Source organism: Lissotriton vulgaris, chromosome 1_1 (genome assembly GCF_964263255.1).
Source record: "Lissotriton vulgaris chromosome 1_1, aLisVul1.2, whole genome shotgun sequence".
Lineage (NCBI taxonomy): Eukaryota > Metazoa > Chordata > Amphibia > Caudata > Salamandridae > Lissotriton > Lissotriton vulgaris.
In genome coordinates this window covers 91,933,912-91,954,285 of record NC_141685.1, presented here as the reverse complement: position 1 = coordinate 91,954,285, position 20,374 = coordinate 91,933,912, and the positions used below count along the sequence as shown (strand labels likewise).

The window sequence follows — 20,374 nt, the reverse complement described above, 5'->3', positions numbered from 1 at the left end:
GGCGGAGGCAATAGCGGGAGCCTGGATTGCCGCACCGGCCGGTTCGGGAGGCAAGGTGACGAGCTACCGGTGCCGGTAGCGGTGACGGACTGTGCCCTGTCAGGGTGCCTGGTGCGAGGGAGTCCACCGCCTCCGGGGTTGTCTGCTGCGGCCGGGGTGTCGCCCTGCATGGTGCCTACTGCTATCTGAGACCCGGCCCTTGGGTCCGAATTGTGCCCCGGCCCTGAGGTGAGAGTGCGGCCTGTCCCCTTCGGGACAGGGCCGCGCGAGTTTGGGGACCGGGGACTGGGCCTGCCCATTGAGCCTGCGGAAGGAAGGGTCTCCAGGGCACTTGCCGCCATCGGGGATTTCCCCCCCCCCCCTTGCATGGGAGAAGTACAGGTGGACAGTGGGTCGACGGAGGCCTGAGTCCCGACTGCCCGGAGGCGGGGTTATCGGAGACCGGACTGAGAGCGGTATACTGGGCCCCTGGAACAAGTCTCTTCTGGTGCTGGGGACCTCACGTCTATGGGAACTTTCTGCTATCGCTGGGGCATAAGCTTTGAGACGCAGCGTCTAGATGCCCGGTGGCCCAGAGGAGGTACCCTTGGGGGGAATGCCCTACAGCTGATGGAGATGGGAGGATACCGTGTTGCCCACATATAGCGCCACTCAGGACTGGAACCGGCGTCTGGGCCTAGCCTCTCCTCTCCTTATGGTACATCGGATCCTGGGACGCACCCCCACAATGCCCTCCTGGCCCAGTCTGCATGAGTGAGGGACAGCTCGGATAGGTGGCCGTAGCCCAGCGTGCCGGCTCCTACAGGACGATTTGTCTGGGGATACGCAAGACAGAGCTACACATGTGACGTCCCTGGTCAGTGGGGGGCCCAGAAGTGGATATAGTGGGCCTGGTGCCCGGACCGTATAGGGCTTCTGAGTGTGCTGCTGTGCCGACGAGCTAGAGGATGGGGGACGTTTGAGAGGCCCTCCGTCGCAATTCATGATGCGCAAGGATAGAACACCCCGGGCGGTGCAGCCCAACACCATTACACAGTATACTACGCAGAGGCTCCCTTCTCAGAGACTCACTCGCCAGTCAGGTCAGGAGGAGGGGGTCCAGCGCCCGAGGAGCCGTCATGGGCGGAATTATTGAAGGCGATACAGTGGTCCCACTCGGCCTTGGAACGTCAGATCGAGACTGTTTCCATCGACGTGAACCTTCTACGGACTGACCTGCGCAAGGTGGCCGATAAAGTCATGGCTGCGGAAGGGAATATTGCTCAACTGCAAGGGGAGGTGGCGTCCCTCAAGAAAACGGTCTCCCAACTTTCGGCCATGACGAGGGCCCTAGAGTGGAGGGCGGAAGACGCAGAAGGGAGAGCGCGCCGCAGTAACATCCGTGTGCTGGGTATCCCGTAACGAGCGGAGGCGGGCCACCCGGAGCGCTTCCTGGAGCAATGGATTCATATGGTGTTGTGCTCTGAGGGCCTGTCGGAGTATTTGTGATAGATAGAGCACACAGAGCGTTGGTCCCACCTCCGAAGCCCGGCGTCCCTCCTCGGGCCCTCATCGCCAAAATTCTGAACTACCGTGACAGGGACTGCATCCTACGAGCGGCGAGGGAATCCAAGGACCTTACTTTTGAGAATGCGAAGGTATCCATCTTCCCGGACTATACGCAGCTAGTTCAGGAACAGCGCAAGTCCTTTCTGGCATGTTAAACAAAAGCTCAGGGAGATGCACCTGCAGTATATGCTACTCTATCCGGCGAAGCTCAAGGTTCTCTCTCAGGGAAAGGCTCACTTCTTCGAAGCTCCTGCGGATGTGTGGGAGTGGCTCGAGATTCGGGGAGATGATCTCCCTCCTGGAGAACGGGCTGGGGCCCGGAGCACATGGGGGCCTGGACCACGGAGGCGGCGCAGCCGGACGGCGTTGAGGATCCCGTGAGGATGAGAGTGTGGAGAGCAACAGTGTTATGGTGGGAGAAGATGGCTCCCTACACATGGATTTACCGGCAGCGTCTCAACCTACTTCTCCTGGGGAGATCCTGGTACCTGACACATTACTGCCCTCTGCGGAGGAGGTTTCCCCGACCAGTGCAACGGTCCCGGAGACGGCTGGAACGCAGGGGCGGGAGCCGGATGGACTATCGTGAGGAGGGGCCATACATCCGATAGTTTCCTGAACTCTGGACAAATTGCTAGACACTGGTTGGACAGTAAGAGGGCTGTAAGAGGGTCTCCTTTATTGCTAACAATGAGATGGAGGTTGTTTTTGGGTCCTGGAGGGCGGCCTAGGGGGGAGTCGGGTTGGGGGGGAGTTTGGGAGGTTTTTCCCGTTTGGGTACTTGTAATGCTGCGTACGTCCTGGCACAGGCAGGGGAAGGGCATATTAGCGTGTTTAATTGTTGCAGTAATATTGCTCGTGGGTGGGGGGTGGTTGGGGTTGAGGGACGTAAAGTTGGGGGGGAATGTTGCAGGCATCAGGTGTATTACAGTTCGGGCACGGAAATGGTGGGTCACAGGACGTAGAGCTGTTCGCCCGGATGGACGCTTTCACCACTCATGGCACACAAGTTCTTCAGCTGGAACATGAGGGGGCTGGGCACATGTACCAAGCGGCATAGGGTTCTATCCTTCCTCCTGAGACACGGGATCTCTATTGCGTGCCTACAGGAGACCCATCTAGATGAGGAGGGTGCCCAAAAGTTGGCAAAGAAGTGGAGGGGCCAGGTGTTTCACTCCTCATTCCCAACATATGCTAGGGGGGTCCTAATTTTGCTGGCCCCTGGGGTCCCGTCGCTGTTCAATATGTGGAGGCGGATATCAATGGCAGGTACCTGCTCCTGCGGATGAAGCTGGACGGGAGGGAACTCTCCCTTTTAAACTCATACGCACCCAATGTAGACGACCCCGACTTCTTTTTGCACCTACAAGAGGTCCTTGTATCGGATCTGGAGGGCCCACTGCTATGGTTCGGGGACTTTGATTGTGTGTTGGACCCCGTATTGGATAGGTCCCCTCCCCGCACAGGGACGAAACCACGCATGACAGCGCGACTTAGAGAGGTGATGCAGAACTTAGGATTCAGTGATGTGTGGCGCCTGGGTAACCCGACTCAAAAACTATTTACGTGTTTTTCCCCCACTCATAACACACAGCAGACTAGACAGGGTACTGGCGGCCAATGTGGACGCTTCTCTCTCCCTAACGGTCACGCATCAGGCCCGTTTTTTATCCGATCACCCTCCAGTAACATGCGTTGCCCAGTGGGAGAACCAGCACTCCCGCCCTCGCACTTGCAGGACCAGATGGGGGAAGGTTCTTGTGGAGACTGCCCTCACGAATTACCGTGATTTGAACTGGGAGGGAGGGGACATTACTTATTCTACCAAATGGGATGCCCTGGAGGCGGTCATACGGGGTAAATGTATGGCCCTCACCTATGGAGTCCGGAAACAGCTACTTCGGGAATTGCTTGATGCGGAGGATGCACTTCTGCATCTGCAAACTTTGCCAGATCCCGACGACCTGGGTCAGGAGTCAGAACGGACGGCTCGCGCGTGTGTACATGACATACTGAACCGTCTAGACAAATACACCCTGGGCCAGTATCGGCAGCACCTCAATCGGGAAGGGGACAAATCGGGCCGCCTATTGGCTTAGATACTTCGGCGTGAGTTCGCCCCAGAGAGGATTGTGGCCCTGAGAGGCCTCGCAGGAGGAATGGTACACTCGGAGGCGGGCATCCTTCGGGTCCTCCGGTCCCATTTGCAGACGGTGTATGCCGTGGATTCCGAGGTTACTGGGGCCTCCTTCCTCCCTTATCTCCGGGGACTTACCCTACAGGCACTTCCGCAGGAAGCCGCGGAGGAACTGGATGCAGTTTTGACTTCGTGAAGTGAAGGTGGCGATAGCTGGCCTGCCGAGGGCTAAATCCCCGGGAGGAGATGGCTACCCCTCCGAATTCTATCAAGCAACGGGAGGCTCTTCCGCCCAGTATGAACCAGGGCGAAATCTGTATGATCCTGAAGCCGGGTGGGGATAGTGGCGACCCCCCGGCATACCGACCCTTCACCATGATAAATACAGATGTGAAAGATTTAACTAAACTCTTGGCTGCCCGGCTGGCGCCGCACATGGCACACCTGGTACACCCCGACCAATGTGGGTTTATCCCTGGCCGCAACACCGCCATGAATTTCAGACGATTGAACCACATCATTCATTAGGTGCGAGACAGAGAGGACCAGATGGTCCGGGTGTCAATTGATCTAGCTAAAGCATTCGACACCATGGACTGGGGGTACCTCTTAGAGGTCCTCCGGATGGTGGGGATGGGCCCCGGCTTCTGTCGTTGGATCCGCATATTGTACAAAGCCCCCCCGGGCCAGAGTGCGGCTCGGCGCAGCACGATCGGAAGAATGGCTCTTGGGTCGAGGCACGCGGCAGGGGAGACCCCTCTCGCTGCTCCTTTTCGCCCTGGCGATCGAGCCTTTGGCGGTCCAGGTCCGAACAGACACGACGCAATGGGGCATCACAGTGGGTGACATGTGCAATGTGATCTCCTTATATGCGGATGACGCCCTCTTCTATTTAAGGACCCCGCGGGAGTCGGTGCCCGTCCTCCTTCAGTACTTGGACCGCTTTGGTGTGGCTTCGGGTCTGAGAATTAACTGTGGGAAGTCCCTGATTTTCCCCCTGCCAGGCTACGGCGTGGGACCGCTGACGGCCCTGCCGAATCTTAGGCTACGATGTTAGCAGGAGGCCTTCCGGTATCTCGGGAAACAGGTAACACCCACGGATGCGCAGGGGTCCTCAAGTCCTTACAACAATCGGTCACTTTCTGCAACTCCTTGCCACTATCCCTTATGGGGCGACTGGCCGTTGCAAAGATGGTGATGCTCCCTAGGACGCTCTATGTCGTGCAGAATTCCCTGTGCCCAATCCCCTTGCGCGTTTTCCGCACACTTAACACGTTGCTTACGTCGTTACTCTGGCCGGGCCGGCGTAGCCGAGTTGCCCTCCATACCGTGGTCCGAACATGGGAGGAGGGGGGTTAGAGGCGCCTAGATTTGACTTGTACTACTATGCGGCACAACTGTTGCCGGCTGCATGGTGGTTCGCGGATGGAGACAGCTGGGAGATGAGCCTACTGGCCGGCAGGGCTGACGAGCGAGTATTGCAGGTGGCATTGATGCGAGGACGGGGAGCAGATGAGGCCTTGCCCTACGTGGTGCGCCACACAGCTGCGGTCTGGCAGCGGTTTGTGGACAAAATACTGCGGTGGGCCCCCTTTCATAGGGAGTTGCCGGTGTGGATCCTGGCCCCTGTAGTTGATATGGCGAAACACATGTCCTTTAGGGATTGGAAAATGGGAGGCTGTGAGACTTTGGCGGACCTTTATCCCAATGAGTCATTCGTGTCCTTTGAGCAAGCCATGGAAGCCTTTGGCCTGGGGGAGGAGCAATATTTGCACTATCAGGGCCTTCAGGAGGTAGCAAGGGCGACGTGGCCCCAGTTCCCTGAGGCGCCCCCGTTGTCCCACACCCTGAACATCCTCCTCTCGTGTGGTAGAGGGCGTAAACTGATATCTCTGCTGTATTCGGCCATGAGACAGGACTCGACCCCGCCAATTTCACCTTCCTGGGGGGCCTGGGAGACAGACCTGGGGCTCACCCTGACCCCGGGACAGCGTAAGCGCATAGGGAGCCTTACCCATAGAGTGTCCTGCAATGCGAGATTCAAATTGACACATTTCAACTTTATGCATCGTACCTACTTGGCCGCACTTTCCTTGAAGCGTATTTCGGGAGACAGGGAGGACAACTGCCCCAGATGTGGGATGGAGGGGGCGGGGTTCCTGCACCTGGCCTGGGACTGCCCCTTGGTCGGTAGCTTCTGGAGGAGGGTGGTGGATCGTATACATGCCGAGACCGGCCTCCGGATTGATCTGACCCCGCTTCACTGCCTATTAGCCCTGGTCCCTAAGCCTAGGAAGAGAAACCTTTCCTACAAACTTTTGCAATTAATGTTGGTGCTGGCGAGGCATAGGGTGGTGATCACCTGGATGGGGCGGAGGGCTCCTGAGTTGTCAGCGTGGCGTAAAGATGTAAGAGAGTGGTCACTGGCTGAGGAGACGCGGATGCAGAGTACCCGCAGGGATGAGAGGTTGCAGGATGATCTCCTTGCATGGCGAGTCATGTGTGCCACGGAGTTGTCTGACAGCGATTCAGATGGCACGAGTGCTGAACTTTTCTCTTCGGGGGAATTGGGGTCTGAGAGGGAGGGGGGGGGGGGGGTGGTTGGACCCGCTCTGAAATAGATGCACTGCCTGTTCCTCAGCAGTATTTCATGCTATTGATGTGGTCATTACGTCGCTCATGAACACAGCCTAAACTGTACTCACTGTACTCACTGTACCACATAGTGCCGTAATGAGGTTATCATACTGTATACACATGCTTGATGATTGATGCCAAGTTCGGGGGGGGGGGGGTATTGTTTTTTCTATGTTGCAAAATCAAAAATAACGTTTTTTTAAAAAAAAGATTAAGAATTTGCTCGTTTGTGCCAACTTTACCCCTGAATCCTAGTTGGCAGTGTTCTAAAATCTGATTGTCCTCTGTCCAGGTTAAAGTTTTTGTTTATAAAACTCTGCCTAAAATTTTAAAAGTGTTATCTATGAGGGAGATCGGTCTACAGCAACAAGGTTGTGTGCAATCGCCCTTTTTAAAAATGGGAACGATCGTGCTAGTACACCATGTCTTAGGCAGTGGGGCTTTGGTTAGAATATTAAAAATATTTAACAACAGTGGGGCTCAAAAATCTGGTTTATATTTAATACGATCAATGGGTAACACATCACGGCCTGGAGTTTTTTTGCCCACACTCTGACATATAGCCTCCTCAACCTCGTTTATTGATAATGAGACTCCAGGTGGCACCCTGTTAATAAAAGGGTCGGGTTAAAAAGCAGGCTCTTCGTAAATAGTGAAAAAGTGACTTTCCCAGGTAGCGCTCATTATGTTGCATCTGATGGGAGTGAACGGTTGTCCCATTGATCTTAACTCTTTAATGGTAGTCCAAAATATATTCCCATTATTTAATCTGGCAAAATTAATGAGAGCATTCCGGTTCTCACCTAATAACTGTTCCTTCCTATTAGCAATAGCCTGCTTATATGTCAACCTTAAGGACTTGACGAAATCTTTACACCTAGGGATTTGAGATAGAGCCTTGCGGAGCTTCCTGTGACAATTGAGCACTCCTGATTGAACCATCTAGGTTCGCGCAGTACTGTACAAATGGGTTTAGACAGCAAGGATTTAATGGCTCCACTGAGTTCGGTAAAGGCGCTGATAGCCACTGGGTGTGGAACAGGGCCTCTAAACAGATGTTAATAAGATTCATGTTTCTCCTAACCATAGAACTGAATCGGTCTGCGTTATTAATGCCTCACCAGCCCAGTCTGCGGTTATCTGTGGACGGTGATAGATCTCCAGCACCACATTCTGTCTGAGGCGTTGGAACTGGAGACGTCCGTAACGTTACTTGTATTGCGTTATGGTCCCCAAAGATTGTGGCCATAATTTCGGCTTTAAGCAAGCTTGCTTCTAAAGCGGGGGGGATAAAAAACAATATCAAATTCCGTTGAACAGACCCTCCTTTTGAATGTCGGTTCAGGGGGGGTATTATCTTTTGTAGTTACATCAATTTCCATAACATTAATTAAGTTAAGGGTGTTCAAATGGTCCATTAGCTCTCTACCCCTATTGCATGTTTGTCTGCTGCTGTGTGAATATTCGCTTGACCATGAGTAAGTTAGCTTAGCATTAAAATCGCCCCCAGACAGATTCCTACTGACTTGAAAGAGTCTTTGGAGTTTCCAATATATGCAATAAAATTAAACAAATTTATAAAATGCATATTTGGAACAGAATGAAAATCATTGTTAAAAAAATTAATTTTCCAAAAGGAAATTCCCCTATTAAATAATATGCCTAGAAAACTATTGTTATCTGTATGTACAGTTTTTATGCATCCCCCTGTCTTAATATTGACCCAGATTGATAAACCCCCAAATGGTCGACCCTGCTTGGGGGTTGTTGCTAGGATATTATGGCATTCAAACCCCTCAATATGCAATTCTTGTGTGGCCCATGTTTCCTAAAATAAAAGGATATCTTGGTCTTTAATAAGTTGTACCCAATCTGGCTGGTGAAGTTTAGAGTACAACCTTGCAACATTCCAGCTTAAGATACGGAGGTCTGAACTTGCTGAGGCCTTCGTTTGCATAGGGGGATAAGTGGGTTGTGGGAATAGTACACTCAGTTACTGGCAGGGCATGAGGTAACCTAATAGCAGGATCAGTATTTTCCCCAAAAGTCGATAGTCAGTCTTGGGTATCTAATCCTGTCAAGGCCTCGAACCTATTAGAGGTAGTAATCAAGAGGAATTGTTGGTGAAAGGAGCATGACTTGGTTTGTAGAAATAAACAAGGGGTAGTGCGCATGTGTTAGTGCTATTAGGTGTAATGAATTAGCAAGCCCTTAATAGGTGTCTCACCAAAGAAGGTCTGCGAAAGTTAATTAGAATACTGTCCCCTTCGATATTTTTTGTAGATGCACTGACTCGCCCAACCCTGCGTGCCATAATAATAACCTTTATTTCGGATACATGGACGCTTCTATGCCTTGATAGCCAGTCCGCACATTTATTGCGTAGCTGGTCCCATGACTCATGCTGATCCCTCTTTAAAGTAGGTACCCCTGCCAGTACCAACACATAAGGGCAAGCAGCGGGCGTCAGGCTCAGGACATCCTGATTAGCCATTCATACTTGGGGCGGCAGGAACATTAATGCACGAGGTACTAGATAACCTGTTCTGATTCGAGCCCCTGGGCCTGTTTAACCTATAGCACCATCCCTGGCGGGGTTGGTATTTGAAATGGTTATTGGTATAGGGGGGTGGGGAGAGGGGAGGACCCATTTCTATCTATAGGAAATTGAGGCAGCCCTGGATTGATCGTCTATCGGGTGAAGTGTGATTGTGGGAGCAGTAATTCTGGCGGTTTGCGACACAATTTCGGCATCTAAAATACTCATACCAACACCTACACTATCAATGGCCCTGCTCCCATCAACCTCTTTGATTTCGGCCACCTTTCGGCCCCACTGTCCCCTTAAAATATTTGGCTACTAAAATAGCCACCCGCCTTCTTATCCAGGGTAGATGAAAAGAACTGCTGGGGAAAGAGCCGTGACCTCATTCTATGCCAATCTTTGGAGATGAGCTGTGTCTCCTGCAGGAGGCACACATCTGCCTCCATGTTATCCAGGTAGGAAAGGATGGACCTCCTTTTATTGGGATTGTTGAGACCTCTCTCATTGAGAGAAAGAATTTTCAGTGTGGGCTGGGAAATAGCGTGTCATAGTGAGTGCACCAGCTTGGCCTGTATTTGGGTCCCTGTGATCCCTCTTCCCCCTGAGCTCCCAACGTCTGCCCAGCCTCCATTGCCCTTTGATTCTCTCTTCAACGCCTTTAACCTGCATAACAGTTCTCCTCCCTCCCCTCCCTAACCCCAACTTAGAAACCCATTAACCTTAAATTGTCCAGGGCCCGCCATTCGTGCGTGCGCGTCCTTGGAAGTCGGAATAGTTGGGAACGTGTGTGGCCAGTTCCCCGTGTCTCTACACTCCCTGTGTCTCTACGCTCCCCGCAGACTTCTTCGCTGCCCACCCAGCCTTGCCAATGTCACTTATCTGTCTCTCAGTTGTTCACAGTGTCATCATGGGGGAATGTCTCCTTCGACAATGTCTCCAGCACTGCCAGTCTTTCTTGTGCCATGGTCTTGGGGTCCGGTCTCGTTGCTCGCTCTGTGCTACGCCTCCCGTAGACTTTATGCCATCTTTCTCGAGGAGTTTTGGTCTGTGGGCCCTCTGTCTCCTCCTGGATTGGATTCTAGATGCCCAGCACCTGGCAAGTGTCCTGCATGGATCTGAGCTGGAGGAGTTATTTATTATTATTTTTATTATTTGTATAGCGCGGCTGATACCTTGCAGGCTTCCTGGCGCTGGAGAATACTCTACTGAAGGAGAGACCGAAGTGGATATAGGCGGGGGAGTTTAAGGGAATAGCCAGGTCTTGATGCGCTTCCTAAATGGAAGAAGTTGAGGAATCTGGCGTAGGTCAATGGACAGACTATTCCATAATTTGGCCACTGCGACCCTAAAGGATCTACCCCCGGTTCTGGCTTTGTTGTATCTGGGCACCTTTACCAGACAAGCCGAGGATGATCACAAGTCTCTGGTAGGAGTGTACCACAGAAACAGGGCTTGCAGGGGCATGGGCCCAAGTCCATGCAGAGCCTTGAAGACAATGCAGAGGGACTTGAAAGCCACACGCTGCTTTAGAGGTAGCCAGTGCAGCTCGGCCAGTGCCGCTATGGCCGAAGACCTTCTCGTCCAGCCAAGAGCCAGCTTGGCAGCGGCTGATTGAATTCGTTGCAGCCGGTCCAGCAGCGTGACTGGAGACTCAAGGAGCAGGGCGTTACAGTAATCGAGGCGACTGAGAATCGTACACCTGACTATCAACGCCCGGGCTTGTGCAGGGAGAAGTGGCATGATTTTTCGCAGGGAGCGTAGCAGAGCCGTGCAAATCCCCACTGTTTTTGCCACCTGGGTTTCCATACTCAGCTTGTTATTGAGCATGGCTCCCAGGTTGCGGACCGAGGAGACTGGCTGAGGTTTGTCCCTTGTCTCTGGAGGCCAGAACTGGCGAGGTATATTGGTGCCAGCGCAAAACAGAACCTCTGTTTTGGAGGAGTTGAATTGGAGGGAGTTTCTGTGGAGCCACCCAGCCGTCTCTCTTAGGCAGTCGTGGAAGGAGGTCAGAGGGATGGAATCTTCTCCTTCCCAGGAGAGAATGAGCTGGGTGTCATCCGCGTAATTAATCGTTTTTATCCTAAATGACTTAATTAATGTGATCAGCGGTTTAAGGTACACATTAAAAAGGATGGGACTGATGGAAGATCCCTGGGGAACTCCCTGGGGCACAGGTGCAAAAGCGGATTGGAATGGGGGGAGGGAGACAGCCTGTCTCCTGTCCCGCAGGTAAGAGTGAAACCAAAGCAAAGCTATGCCATCCACACCTGCTTCCCCGAGTCTCTGCAGCAGCGTCCTGTGGTTGACCGTATCGAATTCAGCAGACAAGTCCAGCAGTATTAGTGCTACTGGCTGGCCCCTGTCTGCACGCATGCGAAGATCCTCCATGGCTGTCAAGACCGCAGTTTCGGTGCCGTGGGCAGGGCGGAAACCGAACTGGAGATCGTCTAAAAAGTTGTTCTGCTCAAGATGAGTGGAAAGGCAGGAGCTGACCCATCGTTCAGCGACTTTCACAGGGAATGGCAGTAGGGAGATGGGTCGATAGTTAGAGAGACAATCTGGGCCCAGGGAGGGTTTTTTTAGGAGCGGAGTGACAAGTGCCTGTTTCCACGGGGTTGGGACGTAGCCACAGTGCAGAGACTGGTTACATATTTGGCGCAAGGTGCCAAAAAGTTCTGTTCCAGAGCTTTTCCAAATTTTTGGAGGCAGGGGGTCGAGCGGGGAACCCGAGGTGATTCCGAGCGCCAAGCTTTCAAACTCGGGTTCAGAGATCGGGGAGAATTCTCGCAGTCTAGCCGTAGAGCTGGAGACTCGAGGCGACAAGTCGTGAGAGCTGGTGCTGGCTCCCTGGATGTTGGGGTCTCCCAGTGAGGGGGGGGTCTTCAGGTTTTGAATGATAATGTTGATTTTATTAATGAAAAATGTTGCAAGATTATCACAGAGGGCTTGGGTGGGAGGCTGCGTCGACGTGGCACAGTCTGGGTGAGTTACATTTTTAAGTATCTGAAAAATACTTTTCGAACTATTGGTGGCGTTGGTAATAGTAGAACAGTAGTAGTTAGCCTTATTTTGGACAATGGCAGTTTTGTACGCCCGGAGGTTGTCTTTCCAGAGAGTTTTGTTGGTGTCGGAATATCCTTGCCTCCATTTTCTCTCTGATTGTCTGCAGGCTAGTTTAAGGGCTCTCAATGAGTCGTCGAACCAAGGGGCGGGTGCTCTTCTCTTTGGTTTGCACTTTTTCTGAGGGACGAGGCGATCTGAAGTGTTGGTGATCCTAGTGCAGAAGGACATGTAATTGTCCTCCACCGACTGAGCGGTGGAAAAGCTGTCTTCCACCTCGAATACGGGGCCGGCCAGTCTTAGTTTATCTAAGGCTTTCCAATCTCTATACAGAGGGTCAGAGGTGGTGCTGAGTGACGGTCTGCTGGCTCTGCCGCCGGCTATGTGAAATTTGATAAGCGCATGGTCGGTCCAGCACATAGGCAGAATGTCGCTCAGGAAAACCAACTGGGGAGAGGAGAAAATTAAATCAAGCTGGTGTCCAGCAGAGTGTGTGGGCTTACTGACCAGTTGGGAGAGTCCCATACCTTCGCAGGAAAGTAAAAGATTGTTTAGAGCAGAGTCCAGACTGCCATTAGGCCATAGGTTAAAGTCACCCAGAACAATCAACTTGTTATGGGAGGTGGCCATATTGGTAAGAGTAGTAAGGAGTGACTGCTGCTGTGTGGAATTAAAAGCTCCAGGCGGGCGGTAACATATCACAGCCGTAAAAGTTATTCCGGAGAGACAATTGATTGAGAGGCCAAGTATTTCCGTACCAGCCACTGGGTCCATATCAAGTGTTTTTATGGACCAGGAGGCTCTATATATTATGCCGACTCCACCACCCCGACCCTTGGGTCTAGGGAGATGCAAGATTATATAATGAAGCGCTGGCGCTTTGGCGCTCAATTTATACAAAACTGGGAGGGGGGGCGTGGCCAGCCGCGGTGGGCGTGTCTGACGGGTCCCTCGACCAGGGAATGGCGGCAGGACGCGATCTGTGAGCGAAGCAACAAGCTGTCAACCGCCTGTTTGCCCTGCCATATGAAAATCAGCCGGAAAGGGTGACCCAAAGAATACGGTATTCCTTAATTTTGAAGACACGTGGTTGCCACTCAGAACACCCAACACTTTTGAAGGGGTATTAGAGCCAGGTCCTGGTACAAAGCTATAGAGTGGTCCTGATATCTTAGTGGTTGCTTGTCCCTGGCAGCACGTAGTATACACTTTTTTAGTTGAAAGTCTGGAATGTAAGCTAAAATATCCGGTGGGGGCGCCCAGTATGCTCCTTAAGAGACCCTGCAGGTATTGTGTGATGTCTGGCCCTTCTTCTTTAGGTGGAACTCCCTTAACGCGGATGTTGTTTCGCCAAGACCGATTCTCCAGGTCTTCTGGGTGTGCTTGAAGATCGCTATGTCGAGCCTTGAGCCGGAGTATCTCTTGCTGTAGATGCTCCACTTCCTCTTCCTGGGCTTGCTCCTGATCCTCGACGGAGGCCACACGGTCCCCAACGGCATCGACGTCCCGCCTTATCATAAGGCGGGACGTTGATGCAGTTTGGGAATGTGTGTCCTCCATCGGTTATCTCCTTTATCTCACCCGCTATTTCCCTTTTCAGCGTCTGCAAGTCGCTTCGTAATGCACCGAATAGCGACTCTAAAAGGCGTGGGTAACTGGGGCTTCAGAGGTGTCTGCATCTTGGCTGATTTGTGTCGTTGGGGAGAGCCTCCCTTCTCCGCTGCCGGTCATCGGGAGCTTGGTCAGCATTTTTTTTAGATTCTGATCCTTGCTTATCGCTGAGGACATGGCTGCTATATCCCTTACCACATCACCAGACCGGCCTGCCTTGTCGTGGGGGTCCCAGCCCCAGTGGGTGGCTGTCACCAGGTTGTCCTCCCGCTGAGCTCCACTACGCTGTTGCATGATAGTGAGGGCCAGAGGTGTCACTACCTTTCAGTCTCATCCGGGCCTTGCTGCCTTCGAACGTCTGCTATTGCCCTGCTGGGCATCTGCTGCTTGTTCTCAATACTCTAAGCACTTTGCGCCCGAACCTGCTGTGAATCTCCCTGTAGGCCAGCAGCCCTATCTGAGCCTGGAGCACTAAAGGTCTTCTTGGACCACTGCGGCTAATTCCTGCACTATGTGCTTGCAGGCCATGGCCTCCGGTTTTCTCTGACTTGGCAGTCAGCCCCAGAGAGACTAATCCAAGCCCGGGCCCCTCATCCATTGGCACCTTGTGATTCTTACAGCGTTACAGTTCATATCTCATTTCCCTTATTGGATTTTGTCGTTTTAGTGTCATTTTGTTCAATACATTTTACTTTAATTTTTCAATTTCGGTTTGGGTTTTTTATTGTTTAGCATTTTGACTTTTACTTTTTTGGTTTCTGCATAAATATTTTGCATATTACCTTAAGTTAAGCCTACCTGTTCGGTGCTTAGGTACCAGGGGGTTGATCCTAGGTTAATTGAAGGGCTTTGAAAGTTCACTCTGACAACGGTTGTGATTGTTCCTCATCTACCGCAAATAATAATTCAGTTTCTTACAGAAACTATCTGAAATTATCTGCAGTTGATAACCTTCCAGGGTTGAAGCACCATGTGGACAAACTGGAATATGGGACTAGTATTGTGTGGCAATAGAACCTCTCAAAAAATTCAGCTTGCAGATGAACCAAGAATCATGCTTGAATGTCATACAAGGTAGTCAGGAAAGTGTGAGGAATATATTGCAGCTCTTTGCATTTTGACAGCCCCAAGCAAATTTGAGAACAGAGTGGATGTATGTAGCAGAGGCGAGTCTGTTCACCCAATGTGAATGGTGATATCCGCTTTGCTGATCTGCCTGAAGTTATGATGCTGCTGACAGTAGCGTGTCTGCTAAAAGCGATGGCGTGACTGGTGGAACTATAAAGTCAAATAAGAGAAAGTTATCTTCCGACACCACAGTCGTCATGACTGAGACCAGTAACACTGAAGACTCTGAGACTCACAGCAGTAATTTCTCCTTTCAGAGTGTTATTGCTGCAGATGGAGTGAAGCCCAGAAGGAAACACATTACTAAGGTACCAACAACGTTTAATATTGTTCATTTGTATTAACTGTTTCTCTTTTGCAGCATTTGGAAATGCATTTTCTAGTTCTTTTGCTTTTTGGTTAGTTTTTTATTGTAGGCTATTATCTTTGTTTTAAAGGGAAAGATTTCTGCTAAGCAGAAACATGTCATGCTTCATCCTCCGTCAGGCCTCTGATTTTAACTAACATCGCTTAGAACACTGGGACTTTAGAGACTATCCTTTTAATGAGAAAAACAAAACTACAAGTCCCATAATCAATAGTGGTGGAAGGTGTCACACATGACCTAGGACAACATCCGATTCAGCACACCCAGTTCCATTTTTTAAGTATTTGACACAATATTGAATTTATAACCTTTGTTTTTTATTGTCATGAGTCACCAGAATACTAAAAACGCGTCTTTTATTTTCAAGGTCAATTAAGTAATGGTCACCAGCTTGGAAGCTTCATTAATTCTTCAGTATTTTTGAATAGTCTACAATTAGGTTTTAAGGTATTCAGAAATTTTGGCGCTCAACTTCTCACAGTAGGGTATTAGTTTGTTGTGGTGTCAAGGTAGGTGCTTCTTGGTCAGAGGAAAACCTTAACCTCTGTAAAAAAAGGGGGGTACCGAAACCTCCCTCTTATTATGATTGGGCAGGGATCCAGAGCACACTATATGTATCTGTATGATATTTCCATGTTAATGTATTCATTCATTCGGGATAGATCAAACCAGATGTAAAGTTTATTTATCAGCAGTGTTCACCTCTTGGGAATCACTGTACCTGTCACTCAAGCCTACACGTGTTTCATCACAGCATGTGGCTGTGACTCTTCAGGGCTGATCTTAATGATCAAGGCGCGTGGTCGGGGAACCGGTGATAATTCCAACCCGGTCCTTATCGGGTGGTTTTTAGTTTTCAAGATCACGGCACCAGTCGGTTGATCCGGTTGCCATCAGCAAATTGTTAATGTGAAGTTCACACGAATAGATTCAGTAGCGGTAAGGCCGTGTTCAGCCCGTAATTATGCCTTGTACAGCGTCGGTCTCCAAGTGCGGTTCCCCGACCACGCGCCTTGATCATTAAGATCAGCCCTGAAGAGTCACAGCCATATGCTGTGATGAAACACGTGTAGGCTTGAGTGACAGGTACAGTGATTCCCAAGAGGTGAACACTGCTGATAAATAAAACTTTTGGAAATTTACATCTGGTTTGATCTATCCCGAATGAATGAATACATTAACATGGAAATATCATACAGATACATATAGTGTGCTCTGGATCCCTGCCCAATTCTTCAGTATTTGTCATTGATCTCCACGTGTGGCTGGTTTGGGTCTGCCCCTGCATCGTTCCTGATAACTCGCACAGGTAAGGACCTTGTAGCAGCAACATAACCCCATACTCGTCTGTAAGAAGTGCGCTCCGAGGCAGGTATCCGATCATTTTTTTGTGAAACAAGGAAGGGCCAATATCTGCTATGTACATTTGTTAAAATAAAACAGTCAAATCACAGTATACTGTTTCGGAGGTTCAGTCCCAGAGACATTATCTGTAACTGAACGCAGACACCCTAGGAAGCAGGTGCTTTTAAGACAAGTTGCGTTCACTCACCTGAAGGTGACATGCTTCATCATTGGGCTATACTCCTCACCAGGCCGGCGCTGCAATGCCTGGCGGGTACCACTAGAGGGCACTTTCTCGCAGATCTTTTATTAAGTACGCCGGATGCGCATAGTAGGACAGAGGATGTTGTGCCATAGGATGTGAGATTGGTGAAAGTCTGAATATAAGATCAACTATCAACCAGTTGCCACAATATAGTTTATGTGATATTCCTGGTCCATGTTGAGATTAAAAACAGTAGCAGAGAAATTGAGGAACTAATGGCCCCTATCACTGTGTGAAAGTGTCGATCACCTATGGACCTGCAGGTAAGCTGGGGTCTATACTTCAGGTCAACGTTTTTCATGCCTTGTGTAGTCATGGAGCAATCTGTTGGCATTTCATCAGGACCAAATATGGGAAAATAGGTAAATATGACTGTTAGACCTAGGGAATCCTAGACTACATAGGGTAGCCTGGCACAGAGGGGAAACAGCTAATCTCCAAGGCTTTTGTGAAGTACTTACAGAACCCACTCACAGTAACTCAATGTCTTACCACTAAAAATAAAGGACGCCACACCAATTTAGAAAAATACGAATGTTTTATAAAAGTAAGCTATGGTTTCTTGTTTTGGTTCTGCAATAACGTTTCACCTTTTCACATAAAATATTTCTGCATTGGTGTACTTTCACATTCGCAATCTTTACATTACTTTCATTGAATACATTTGCCCCCACCTCTTTCCGATTGGTAGGTGTATCAAAATTCCACTGTTAGCCTTACTTCTTAATATTTGATCTCAATACACAGTTGGTAAATAACTAAATGACACTTTCCTATAAGAGAATCAAGTTCTACATTACCGTATGAACTGTAAGACAATATCAGCTGGAAGGGTCAGTTGTGCAACAAGAGGACCTTACTGTTGTATTAGTAACTGGATTAGGCAGCTGGATATCTGAAAGGAGACAGGGTAATTAATACCTCATTACATTTAGCCCCTAGATTCCTCTAAGCACTCATGGGAAAGCTGGGATATTTTGTACACCTATTCTTTCTCGATGAAAGCTTTCCTCTACAGCTTAGTTCATACACTGCATCACGGCCAGTTCCTGTCCTCCTGTAATGCCTGCCCGCCCTATTGCCTCAGTTCTAAAGTCCCTTTCGGACGTCTCACCACTTGTCAGGTAATTTTTATGGGTGTCACAAGTTCAGACTAAAGCGGCACAATTTAATTAGGGGTTCGTCGCGTGCAGCCCACGCACCGGACGAAGCGCCACTGAAGGAGGCTCGTACTTTGTTCACGCCCGGAAGCCTTTCCTTTCACCGCCCCCCACCAGAGAACTCTTCCCAGCTTACTTTAGTGAGCGTTCAGCTTCAGGGTAGTTCTCTCATCGGAACCTTCTTCGCTGTTCCGACGCACCTTCCACGGCTGCTCACTGGGGGGGGAAAGTCCGAAGAAGCTCCCGCGACGTTCTTCCACCCGGCTTCTCTCACTCCTGACTCCGCCTCCGGCCAACCTCCTGGGCGTCCGTCGTCTTCTTCTGTTGCCGCCGCCGACCTCCTCACACAGGGCTCCGCCTCCGCCCAGCCTCCTCCTGCACTCTCCCCGCCTCTTCCGAAGCTACCTCAGATTCCTCCGGACGGCAGCACGGATCAGCTGGGCTCTTCCTCCTCTTCCGATCCCGCGACAGGGATCGCACACGGCAGCAGTGTTTCCTTCAGGTAAGGTCAACAGCTGGTTCCGCCGCTTTTCTTTACAATGTGGACACCGGACTCATGTGCTGCAGTCGTGGCCGTTTTAACTCCTTGCTTTTAGATTCCTTGATCATTCAGCGCGACCCTGTGTCCGGGTTCGCTCCCACTGCACACGTGCCTTCAGGGCGGGACCTACAGGTCACTTGGGAGCCACGCTGCAAGAGTCACTGATAGTTATAAAACTTGCCACAGAGTCTCTGGTTTCTTGATATGGTTGCTGTGGTAGTGGGGTTTGGTCAGCCTAAGAGGGATCACTTCCCAGTAGAGCGACAGCCGGCCCCAAAGGTCGATCTTGTTACTACTAGTGTGCTATCCTCCTCCTCAAGTCGCCTCTCTCCGCACTGGTCACTTCCAATCCTGAACAAAATGGTTGCTGGTCACTGGCCTTTTATAGGCTGGCCTCAGACCCCTGGAAGCTACTAGTGGGTTCTGGAACCTTCCTCATGCAAGCCTATGGGTCTGCCACCCTTAGGTGACCGTTATGGCAGTTGGTGGACACCATTTTAGGTTTCTGAGTGTCCCTAGATTTTCAGGAGCCTGACTAGGCCTCACAGAAAATGAAGTGAAAGATGGCGACATAATCAAGGAACACCTAGCCCCCTGACAACACTGAAAAACCCTGGTGAACATAAAAAAAATAGAAACACTAGGAGGCTAAGGGTGACAAAAATAAATAATAATGGTTAGAACACCCCCAGAGGCAGACAGGTCTAACAATGACCTAATCTTCTCCACAGAGTGAGGAGCTCTGTAACTCAAAGCCCTGCACCGTGCATAGGTGATAAGGTGCCTAGTACCATCTTACTACCACAGGTAAGCGCTGTCTAACAGAATGCACTACATACGGTAACCCTCCTAAAATTCAGGACATATTGACTTATCCAATAGCTAGGACGTTGCATCAGAGGGCAACTGGTTTGAAAAGCACATGCTTCCTAGGGTGTTCAGTTAGAGATAGTGTCTGTGGGACTGAACCTCCAGAACAGAACTGTGAGTTGATTTATATGAAGAATGTGTATACTGGACTGTCATTTTCCTCGTCATCTCTTATGATATGTAAAATAAAACACAACACACCTGGAGGCCAACACATCTATCATACATTTAATGCAAAAATAGCAAAAGGCCAAGCAAACTAACAAGTGACAATTGTCTTTGCAATGGACGAGAGCATCCACCCTAGCGCAAGTTGGAGTATATAACGCTAATGCTACACAATGTATTTTTATACACTTTTCTCCTAATACAAGTCAATGAAACATGGACACGTGATAGAAACAGTTACTGAAACAACACTAATCAGTAGGAGGCAGGATCTTCTCTCCAGAGGAATGTGAGGAGTCTGTGAGGTGCAGATAAAAGATACACAGACAAGCTGCAGAATTCACTGTTTCTGGAAATAACACTTCTGTTTGTCAATGTTCAATTTACTACAAGATGCAGGAAAGTGCAGATGGACATCACTAAATAAAATGGTTCTGGGCCCTAATAGAATCATATAACTTTGCAGGCATATTAAGGCGAACAGTCACATCAAATTAAAATAAGAATGTTGTAATTTGGTAATGTAATATATCAATGCACGTTGTGGCATTCATGTGTAAACAATTATCGGTATTAAAGAAACCAGTATATCCAGTTATGCTTTCTCAATTCCTTCCTCCTGGAGGCCACCACTGCTGCTAGCCAGCTGTATTCAGCAGTGCCTCCTGTGACCTGGAATCCTGTATTTAATCAATACCAAAGGTTGTCAATGCTTCTAGCCAACTCCGGTCACTGGTGCCACTCGCACCCCCACCACCCTTGGGCCTGTTATTCTTTTAGCCAGATCCAGTCAGTAGTGGCCCCTTGAACCTGTATGTAAGCCTACTAGCCAACTCCTGTTAGTACTGGCCCCTAGGACCTGTTATAATTCTAGCCAACTTAGTAGTAGCGCCTTGGGACTAGTGATCATACTAACCAGCTTCAGGCAGTATTGGCTCCCTGAGACCTATTATCCTGCTAAGTAACTCCAGTCAGTAGTGACCCCTGTACCTT

The 20,374-nt window shown here is 50.0% G+C and overlaps 1 long non-coding RNA gene across 1 annotated transcript in view; it reads left to right on the top strand.

The window, feature by feature from the left end:
- Positions 1 to 14,976, top strand: part of LOC147737515 (uncharacterized) — a 44,248-nt gene extending 29,272 nt beyond the window's left edge. Inside the window, exon 3 of the long non-coding RNA XR_015299447.1 lies at positions 14,924 to 14,976. This is a non-coding gene — a long non-coding RNA (uncharacterized LOC147737515). The remainder of the gene's footprint in view (positions 1 to 14,923) is intronic.
- The last annotated feature ends 5,398 nt before the right edge of the window (positions 14,977 to 20,374 follow it).